At 41.3% G+C, this 10965-nt stretch overlaps 1 pseudogene; it reads left to right on the top strand.

Annotated features, from left to right (window-relative positions):
• The first annotated feature begins 4478 nt into the window (after positions 1-4478).
• Positions 4479-6288, top strand: LOC132884632 (general transcription factor II-I repeat domain-containing protein 2-like; annotated as a pseudogene).
• Positions 6289-10965: the final 4677 nt, after the last annotated feature.

Raw genomic sequence — 10965 nt, 5'->3', positions numbered from 1 at the left:
CTCTGTCTCTGTAGCAAATAGGAAAAAAAAAAAAAAAAAAAAAACCTTTGGCTTTCATTGGAAATCATTGCCTTTGGTCTAATCATCATTATTATTATTATTATTTTTTAAATAAAAAAGGAAAATTGTACAGATGATAATAATAATAATAATAATAATAATAATAATAATAATAATAATAATAATAATAATAATTATCACTCCCCTCATTCAGGTCATCAGCAATTGTCATTGTCTGAAGCACAACATTTTGCAGCCCACACAGAGGCTAAGACGAGCTAAGAATACTAAAAAAAAAAAGTATCCCATTATGCATTTTACCTTCCCTACATGTAAATCATGAAGCATTTCATTGGTCATGGGTCTTGAAAACAATGTCATTCTTTAAAATGCACACGTCACATCTGTCTCTAAAGGGAAAAGTACACAAATGTCACACTGGTCTAAAAGAGATATACCATATATGCAAATGTTACATCCAGTCTTAATGGGATAGGAGACGAATGTAAAAATAAATAGGTGCTCAGTATTGATTTACAAGGTCAAATTGAGATGTGTTACTGATACTGAGAAATGTAATACTGTGTTCCAGAATACAACGTCATAAGGGTGCAATGCCGGTGGTGTAGTGGTTAGCGCTGTCGCCTCACAGCAAGAAGGTCCTGGGTTCGAGCCCCGGGGCCAGCGAGGGCCTTTCTGTGTGGAGTTTGCATGTTCTCCCCGTGTCCGCGTGGGTTTCCTCCGGGTGCTCCGGTTTCCCCCACAGTCCAAAGACATGCAGGTTAGGTTAACTGGTGACTCTAAATTGACCATAGGTGTGAGTGTGAATGGTTGTCTGTGTCTATGTGTCAGCCCTGTGATGACCTGGCGACTTGTCCAGGGTGTACCCTGCCTTTCGCCCGTAGTCAGCTGGGATAGGCTCCAGCTTGCCTGCGACCCTGTAGAAGGATAAAGCGGCTAGAGATAATGAGAATGAGATGAGATGAGGGTGCAATGCAGTCCCACTATCTGTGTCCGTTTAATCCTGCAAATATCCCTATCTGTAATTGTATTCATAAATTCAACCCAAAGTGGGTTGCTTTTCATGATGCTGGAAACACTGGAAAAGAGCAGAAATGGCAGCACTCTCAGTGTGGTGTGTGAATTATGGCTCCTCAGTTCCTCAATTTCAATTACATCACTGAAGTTCATAATTGTGTGAGTTGTGGGCCTCGAGCCTGTAATGATAATAAAGTTTAATTGGTCTCAACTACAGATGTACACTCACCGGCCACTTTAATAGGAACTTGTTTTTGATTCTAGGATTCCTGTTCTTGGCTGCAAAAGTGAAACCCAATGTGGTCTTCTGCTGTTGCATGTTGAGATGCTTTTCTGCTCACCACAGTTGTAAAGAGTTACTATGAGTTTCTATATCCTCCCTGGCAGCTTGAACCAATCTGGCCATTCTCCTTTGATCTCTCTTATCAATAAGGCATTTATTTCCACCCACAAAACTGTCACTCACTCACTCACTCACTCACTGTTTTTTTGTTTGTTTGTTTGTTTGTTTGTTTATTTGTTTGTTTGTTTGCACCATTCTGTGTAAGACTCTTGTGTGTGAAATCCCCAGGAGATCAGCACTTTTGGAAATAGTCAAACCAGTCCATCTGGCTCAAACCAACACCCATGCTACAATGAAAGAAAGTCACACTTTGAGATCACAATTTTTCCCATTCTCATGTTTGAAGTGAACATTAACCGAAGCTCTTGATTTGTATCTGCATGATAGTATGCATTGCGCTGCTGTCAGAGAACTGCACAAAACACAGGGATGAGAATTTTCCGCTGATCGGTGGATTTCCGTCTTTTTCAGACCAAAATGATCGTTTTTGAGATCAATGTAAATCCGTTGAGAAATTTTCGGGGGGGGGTTTGGTTAAACAATCTGTGGTCACCTTATAACGCAGACATCCCAAGTCTCCCGGAAGTTCCGGGAGTCTCCCGCATATTGATAGTGGCTCCCTGATGCCCGCAAATTGGAGAATATCTCCCGGAATCTAAAGCAAGAGTGTGCACGTGAAACATTAATGTCTGCATCGCGCATCTTAGAATGTGCGCATACGACGGAGTGTGCGAGGGAGAGCGAGAGAGACTGCGTGTGTGCCTGTTCATGTAGCGCATGCTAGACAAAGAGCATCCTGATTGGTTTACTCAGCAAAATAAGACAATCAGCTTTCAGTGTGGGCGGGCTTTTATCTCTTTTCTCGAGGACCAAAGTTTTCAGTTCAGTCAGTACAGCCTACAGGATCGTCATGGCAGAGAGAGAGCACCCCAAAAAACGAAAGTACAAAACCCAGTTCACCTCAGATTACACAAAAGAATATCCCTGTCTAATAAGGGTCAAAAATAATGACAGTTTCGCGCGATGAACTGTTTGCAACAGTGGTTTCAGCATTGCCCATGGAAATGATTGTAAAAGACATGTTGAGGTGAGTAGTGTCATTTCATGTGCATTGTATTTAGGTCTACAACAGGCTGTCATGAAAAGACCAAACTTATTGAAGATTTCCGTAAAGTAACAATGTATGAATATACATCATATATATCACATATATATCAAATACACATCATATATAAGTGTGTATCTTTTATAAATGGGGTTAGCTTATCTAATGTAGCATGTTGGGGAGAATCATAGTATCATATCTATATTTCTGATAAAATTTTAGGTATGATACCGCGTATAACTATCCTACTTATCGTTCATTTCCTAGGGGATGGGGGGAATTGCTGGCATGTGCCACGCGGGAGCGTCTGCCCAAATTTTTTAGGCCAAGATGAACTTATAGTTTTTGATTTAAAAAAAAAAATTTCCAATATGTTATGCCAATTGTACATGCCTGTTCTTTAATTCAAAATCACCATCTTGATCCTCAAATTGACCATATGGTATATGTATTACATTACACAACATCCTGTCCAGATAGAACCTAGTTAGTACACACAACAGTTGAAAGGGAAGTGATAAGTGATGTTGACTGTTGCCTGCTTAATATGCAAGCGCTCCTGCTACCATGATAACATCAGAAGAAAGCTTAAGAGAATTATATGATAGAACTTTTTTCTGGTTTGCACTTCATTTTAAAGGATTAGAGTATTCAAAGACATGAATAGCAAAAATGCAGAAATATAATACTGTAGAGCTCGTTTATATTAAAAGGTGCATTGACTTTTTGAAATCATCAAATGTGAATTGATTAAAAACAAGTCTCTTGTACCATATTAATCATTTTCACCTGGTAGTCCACCAAGAAGGGGCATTTATTTCCAAATAAATTGCAACTTTTTACTGATAAAATTAATGGTTTTGGGGTAAAAAAAAAAAAGCCAAAAGTCATTAGCTCCCACCCCCTGGGCCCCACTGGGTGCCTGCGCCCCCCAAACCCCCGGCTTTTTTCAGACTTTTTAAAATATTTTTCATTCTCATCCCTGAAAACAGCAGGTGGATGTATGGATGCTCCTAATAAAATGGCCAGGGAGTATATATGGGACACGTGAGGGACTGACTCTGAATTTGTTACTAATTCCACTGACCTCTAGTGTGTCAGCAATGACCAGACCACAAAATATCTGCTTTTACTAATGGGAGGAAGCTCTCATCCCACCCATCCTTCCTATAAAAAAAAGATCGCAGTAGAAGGCTTCGTTTTTAGTATCCACATCAGATTATTTGCTGTTACGAAGGCACACTGTTTGGGGGATTTGTGCAACACAACAAATTGTTGTAAGAAAAATACAGAAAAGGTATCAAGAAGCTAGGCTTGGGCTGATTTTGTTCTAGTCCCAGCTGTAGATTCGTGAATCAGTGACGGTTGTGTCAGGTGATTGCACAGAATAAAATATCTCCTACATCTGATCTCCATTTGGGCTGATATTTTTTTCAGCCTGTATTATAATTACATAGACTGAGCTCATATTGTTTCCATAAAAAAAAGTTCACATGACAGATAAGGACATATGAAAGAACTGAAAGTGTGTGCTTTTGCTTTGAACAAAAGGTTTACAACTTTTCAGTTGACCATGTTTGGCTTTAGAGGAAACATAACATGAACCCAGTTGAATAAAAAAAAAAAAAAAAACTGCCTCCAAACAAACAAAACTTTGACAGATTAGGCTGAGCTTCATTAACTACAACCTGTGGATCGCTTAAGGCAGGGGTGTCAAACTCAGGCCCGCGGGCCAAAATAAATTTGGCCCGCGAGGTCATAAACAGATCCGTATTATAGCTGGCCCGCCGCGTGTTATATACAGCACATCCGTATTGGAGCTGGCGCGCCAGTGTTCTATTCAGCACATCAGTAGCGCGGCCCATCGCTGCATCGGCGCTACATACTATACATTCAGCGTATCATGCCAATAACACTCCAAATCCCAAAATGCCGCCTTTTCTGTTCACAAACAAATTCATATCCATGCAACCAGACAAACTTTCCTCGAAAATGGCGAAGCGAAAGATTGATAATCGGACTTTTCAAGATAGGTGGGAGAATGATTACATGTTCATATTATTCAAGGACAAACCTGTTTGCTTGGTGTGTGGATTTACCGTGGCTGTCACTAAAGAGTACAATTTAAGAAGGCACTACGAAACTAAACATGAAGACAAATACAAGAATCTGGATGCAAAACTCAAGCTACAAAAGGTAGAGGAGTTGAAAACAAGTCTGCTTTCAAGACAAACTATGTTTATCCAAGCAAAGTCACGAAGTGATGCTGCTGTCAAAGCTAGTTTTACTGTTGCACAAGACATCGCTATATCAGCCCGACCCTTTACAGAGGGAGAGTTTGTTAAAAACTGCATGGTGAAAGTGTGCAATATCGTGTGCCCAGAAAAAAAAACAAGCGTTTCAAAACGTAAGCCTCAGCAGAAACACCATAGCTGAGCGTACATGTGAGCTCGCCACCAACCTGCAAGAGCAGCTGGTGGAAAAGGGGAAAGACTTCGTGGCATATTCCCTCGCTGTGGATGAGAGCAGTGACATAAGTGACACTGCGCACCTGTCAATCTTCGTCCGTGGAGTGGACTCTAATCTGTGCGTTACAGAGGAACTTTTAGGAATAAAGTCGATGCACAGCACAACCACGGGGAAGGACATTTTTGAAGAAGTGGCCAAGTGTGTTAATGAAATGGGGCTATCTTGGGAGAAACTCGTGTCACTGACCACAGATGGTGCGCCAGCGATGTGCGGACAGAGGAGCGGACTGGTGGGCCGGGTTAGGGAGAGAATGCAGGAGCATGCAGCAGGTGAGCTTACTGTGTACCACCGCATCATACACCAGGAAGCGTTGTGCGGGAAAAGCATGCGAATGGAGCATGTGTTGAGCACCGTGACGAGCGTGGTGAACCTCATAAGGGCCAAAGGACTGAATCATCGTCAATTCAAGTCCTTCCTTGATGAAATTGGCTCTGAATACACAGACGTGCCCTACCACACTGACGTGAGATGGCTAAGTCGAGGGAAAGTTTTGAACAGGTTTCTTGAGCTGCATGAGGAAATCTGCCAGTTTTTGGAGAGCAAAGGAAAAGACACCACAGGCCTCAGGGACAAAAAATTTCTGTGTGAGCTGGCATTTTTGTGTGACATCCTGAAACACCTTGATGCGCTCAACCTGCAGCTTCAGGGGCGTGGCCACATCATCACAGATATGTACGCTGCTGTCAAGGCTTTCAGGACCAAGTTGCGCCTGTGGGAAACTCAGCTGCTGAGCAGAAATATGGGCCACTTTCTGTGCTGCCAAGCAATACAACACCAGATCTCGCCTGCCATGGTGCCAACCGCACAGTTTGCTGAAAAACTGAGCTTACTCAGCGCCGAGTTTACCCAACGATTTGCCGATTTTGAAGCCCAGAAATACAGATTTAAACTGCTCAATAATCCGTTTACGGTTGACATCGAAAGCTCACCAACCAACATTCAAATGGAATTGATTGAACTCCAATGTAGTGACATGCTCAAGTCAAAGTATGACACTGTGGGTGCCGCAGAGTTTCCACGTTTCCTCCCCGAAACAATGCCATGACTTCGTGAGCAAGCTGCTCAAATGCTCTCTATGTTCGGCAGCACATATCTGTGCGAGCAACTGTTCTCTTTGATGAAGATGAACAAAACGCCACTCAGGAGTTGCCTCTCAGATGAGCACCTTCACTCAATTCTGAGGATTTCCTCAGCTCAGAGCTTAACCCCAGACATTGATATGCTCGCATCTAAGAAGAGAAGCCAAGTATCTGGCTCGAACCAATGCGAGTAGCCCATGTCAGACCGTATAGCAAAGATTGGTTTTCCATGAACTGTTAATAGTTGAATGATTTTCATTGAAGGCACTTATTATAATTTTGGTTGTTGGCCTGCAAAAAAAAAATATATAAGTTTTTTTTTTAATTAAATGTAGGTAGTCTATTGGATTTCTTTGGTATAAACAGAAATGCATTTGTTTTATTTCACATTTTATTTCTTGTTTGTTTACAGTGTTTTATTCAATAAAAAATTAATTATTCAATAAATATTGAGTTTGGCCCGCGACTTAGTCCCAGTTCTTAATTTTGGCCCCCTGTGAATTTGAGTTTGACACCCCTGGCTTAAGGCTTAAGAGGTGATCTGACAATGTCCCCTTCTGTCTGACATCATACGAAATTTTGCCCTTGAACCACAGGGACCTTAGAAATACTTCAGGCACCTCTGGTTTTAGGACGTGAGCAGACTGTTCACACTCGTCCAACAGCTCCTCAGTGCTTGCAGATGTTGGCTATGACTAGTCAAGTCCAGTGAAATTGTGAATTTGGTTTATCTAGAGTTATTAATGTTATTTGATCACTTGGCCAGGTTCAGTGCTATCACTTATCCATTCCTGGAAGAAGCAGTTCAGTTGGTCATGGATGATTTGGCAGTCTATCAAGATACTGAGAAAACTCTTTGTCATATGATAATTACCCCAGATTTCCCACTCACATATTCCTTGCCTTCCTCCTCTTCCTCCTCATTTTCCTAAACTCTTAATTTATCATTATTCCAAGTTAATCCTACAAGGGCTAACTCATTTAATATCTTATTAATTAATAAATGTGTCCCTTTTCTCCCTTGGTTTATTTCTAGTTTACCCTTTTTTTTGTCATAGTTACGTCAAACAGGTTGTGACGACAAATCAGGTAAACATAGCTGTCTTTCAGTTATTTTTTTGGTTGCACAAACAATGGTTGCATGAAACATTTTAACCATAAGTTTAAATATCAGCCCTTTATTGATAAGTTGGCTGAGTATCGTATAATATTCACAATCATTCGTCAAAGGCAAAGCAAATATCGGTGAATAATAACTGAGACAAAGTCGAGATTATTATTTAAAAGTTATTCCATGAAATCAATTCGTACAAGAGCTGATAAGCCATGTACAACAAGACTGAGTGAAATAACTGTTTTATTCTGTCCACATTCACCAGATTTTGAGAAACAAAGCATTTTTATTTTTTACAAATTTGATAAGTAAAAACTTGAAACAAAACATCCAACAAAAAAATGTCCACTAAGAATTTAAACAAACTGGCAAAATGACAGTAGCAGTTTGTGAAAAATGCTATAATAATAATTCTTGAAAAAAAGTTCTTCCCATCAAATACTTTTATTCCATATTTTGTTGCTTTTTTTTTGGGGGGGGGGGGTTCAAGTCGAGTTTTTATTTTGTCTTCAGTTGGTTCAGCAAAATGCTCCACCATTTTTGTTTTTTTCTACTCACGGTATATGAGCTGATATCCTAGTAGTAGAGTAGCCAATCAGAGTGCTTGATTGTTCATGTCTAGTGAATGTGGATATCTCATCTCATTAGTTCTAGCCGCTTTATCCTGTTCTACAGGATCGCAGGCAAGTTGGAGCCTATCCCAGCCGACTACGGCCGAAAGGCGGGGTACACCCTGGACAAGTCGCCAGGCCATCACAGGTCTGACACATAGACACAGACAACCATTCACATTCACACCTACGGTCAATTTAGAGTCACCAGTTAACCTAACCTGCATGTCTTTGGACTGTGGGGGAAACCGGAGCACCCGGAGGAAACCCACATGGACACGGGGAAAACATGCAAACTCTGCACAGAAAGGCCCTTGCCGGCCACGGGGCTCGAACCCGGACCTTCTTGCTGTGAGGCGACAGCACTAACCACTACACCACTGTGCTGCCCATAATATAATATAATATAATATAATATAATATAATATAATATAATATAATATAATATCTCATCTCATCTCATTATCTCTAGCCGCTTTATCCTGTTCTACAGGGTCACAGGCAAGCTGGAGCCTATCCCAGCTGACTACGGGCGAAAGGCGGGGTACACCCTGGACAAGTCGCCAGGTCATCACAGGGCTGACACATTGACACAGACAACCATTCACACTCACATTCACACCTACGGTCAATTTAGAGTCACCAGTTAACCTAACCTGCATGTCTTTGGACTGTGGGGGAAACCGGAGCACCCGGAGGAAACCCACGCGGACATGGGGAGAACATGCAAACTCCACACAGAAAGGCCCTCGTCAGCCGCAGGGCTCGAACCCGGACCTTCTTGTTGTGAGGCGACAGCGCTAACCACTACACCACCGTGCCGCCCCATAATATAATATAATAATTATTTTCTAATTTATCTAATTTATCTCACTACATTTTCACACATCACACATTCACATTATCTCTAGCCGCTTTATCCTTCTACAGGGTCGCAGGCAAGCTGGAGCCTATCCCAGCTGACTATGGGCGAAAGGCGGGGTACACCCTGGACAAGTCGCCAGGTCATCACAGGGCTGACACATAGACACAGACAACCATTCACACTCACATTCACACCTACGGTCAATTTAGAGTCACCAGTTAACCTAACCTGCATGTCTTTGGACTGTGGGGGAAACCGGAGCACCCGGAGGAAACCCACGCGGACACGGGGAAAACATGCAAACTCTGCACACAAAGGCCCTTGCCGGCCACGGGGCTCGAACCCGGACCTTCTTGCTGTGAGGCGACAGCACTAACCACTACACCACTGTGCTGCCCATAATATAATATAATATAATATAATATAATATCTCATCTCATTATCTCTAGCCGCTTTATCCTTCTACAGGGTCGCAGGCAAGCTGGAGCCTATCCCAGCTGACTACGGGCGAAAGGCGGGGTACACCCTGGACAAGTCGCCAGGTCATCACAGGGCTGACACATAGACACAGACAACCATTCACACTCACATTCACACCTACGGTCAATTTAGAGTCACCAGTTAACCTAACCTGCATGTCTTTGGACTGTGGGGGAAACCGGAGCACCCGGAGGAAACCCACGCGGACACGGGGAAAACATGCAAACTCTGCACAGAAAGGCCCTTGCCGGCCACGGGGCTCGAACCCGGACCTTCTTGCTGTGAGGCGACAGCACTAACCACTACACCACTGTGCTGCCCATAATATAATATAATATAATATAATATAATAATTATTTTCTAATTTATCTAATTTATCTCACTACATTTTCATAAATATCGAAAAGAGTAGGGGAAATGAAAGCATCCAGGCAGATAATGCAGAGTTGTTAATTTGATTTTAGTCCACTAATAAAACATGTAGAATTTAGTTCAAGTTATAATGTGACATTTTGAAGGCTCTTCATTACTACTTATGTTCAGCAATTCCAGAAGATAGATTTTTCACCCTTTTACTTTTGATTTGTTGTCATTAAACACTTTTTACCTAATGCTTTTTTCTTCCCCTTTCTTTCTTCAAAATGCTCAACATTAATATTCAGCCTGGCACACTCGGTGGTTTGGCTATATTAAATTCAAACTTGGTATGAATAAATGGGTGACAATGTGTGTGTTCAAGGTGTAGCTATGCCTCATGCCTAGCATTCCCAAGATAAGTTGCAGATCCACCATGACCCTGGCTGAATTTGGTGTAGTCAAGCCAACTACCAGCGGGGATTTCAAAGAAAGCCACATGGTGATTATGTAGAAATTACACACAACCCTGAGCTCAGGATTGAAGCCCAGACCCTGGAGTTATGACCTTGGAGTTATGGACAGTTTTGGATGATAATAAAAATATCATATGTTGATGATATATAATAAAAATATATAAAAAATATATATAAAATAATATTTTTTCTTATCTTGAACTGTCTTTCTCTTTGTCTCAGTTTATACTTTAGAAAGCAGAGAGATGTTAAAGTGCATATGAAGTGTTTTTTTTCATTTTCATTTTTACCAACTGTGCAATAAGTAAATAAAACACTTGTCTATGGAAAAGAGGACTGGGCCGAGTTTTATGCAGAATGCACTTTGATGACATCATGTTGGTTGCAAAGTTCTTGTTTTTCACGAAGCTTTGTTTACAGTAGTCTGTAGAATGCACACCACTGGCCTTTTAATAATGATTAAAAAGATGTCTAGCGATTCTGAGTGGAGTGACTTGCCAGTCTCTAGTACTCAAGGTAGTTCAAATGAAGCAGACTTTGAAGTTTTTAACAGTCAGTACTCACAATACGAAGACAGTTGTGACCAAGACAACAATATGGATGAACAAGCTGATACTGATGGTCTTAGTCAAACAGTAGTCGAAGCACTTTATGAAAGAATGGTAGCAGTTGAGGCTTTGTAAGTTTTAAACTACACAATTTGAATAAAATGCTTCCTTGAAGGAAAGGAAAAGCAAAACATAAGTTGTGCGTCATATGCAGTGCCATTTTATGACTGTGATAGACTGATCTCTATGTACACTCGCTGTCCACTTTATTAGGAACACCCATCCACCTGCTGTTTTATGCGGTTATCTAATCAGCCAATCCATTGAGAGCAGCACAGTGGATCAAATCATGCAGATAAAAATCAACAGCTTCAGATAATTAATGTTCACTTCAAACATCAGAACGGGAAAAATTGTGAACTC

Source organism: Neoarius graeffei, chromosome 4 (assembly GCF_027579695.1).
Source record: "Neoarius graeffei isolate fNeoGra1 chromosome 4, fNeoGra1.pri, whole genome shotgun sequence".
NCBI classification, from domain to species: domain Eukaryota; kingdom Metazoa; phylum Chordata; class Actinopteri; order Siluriformes; family Ariidae; genus Neoarius; species Neoarius graeffei.
The sequence above is the reverse complement of the archived record's forward strand: the minus strand, read 5'-3'. Positions and strand labels throughout refer to the sequence as shown.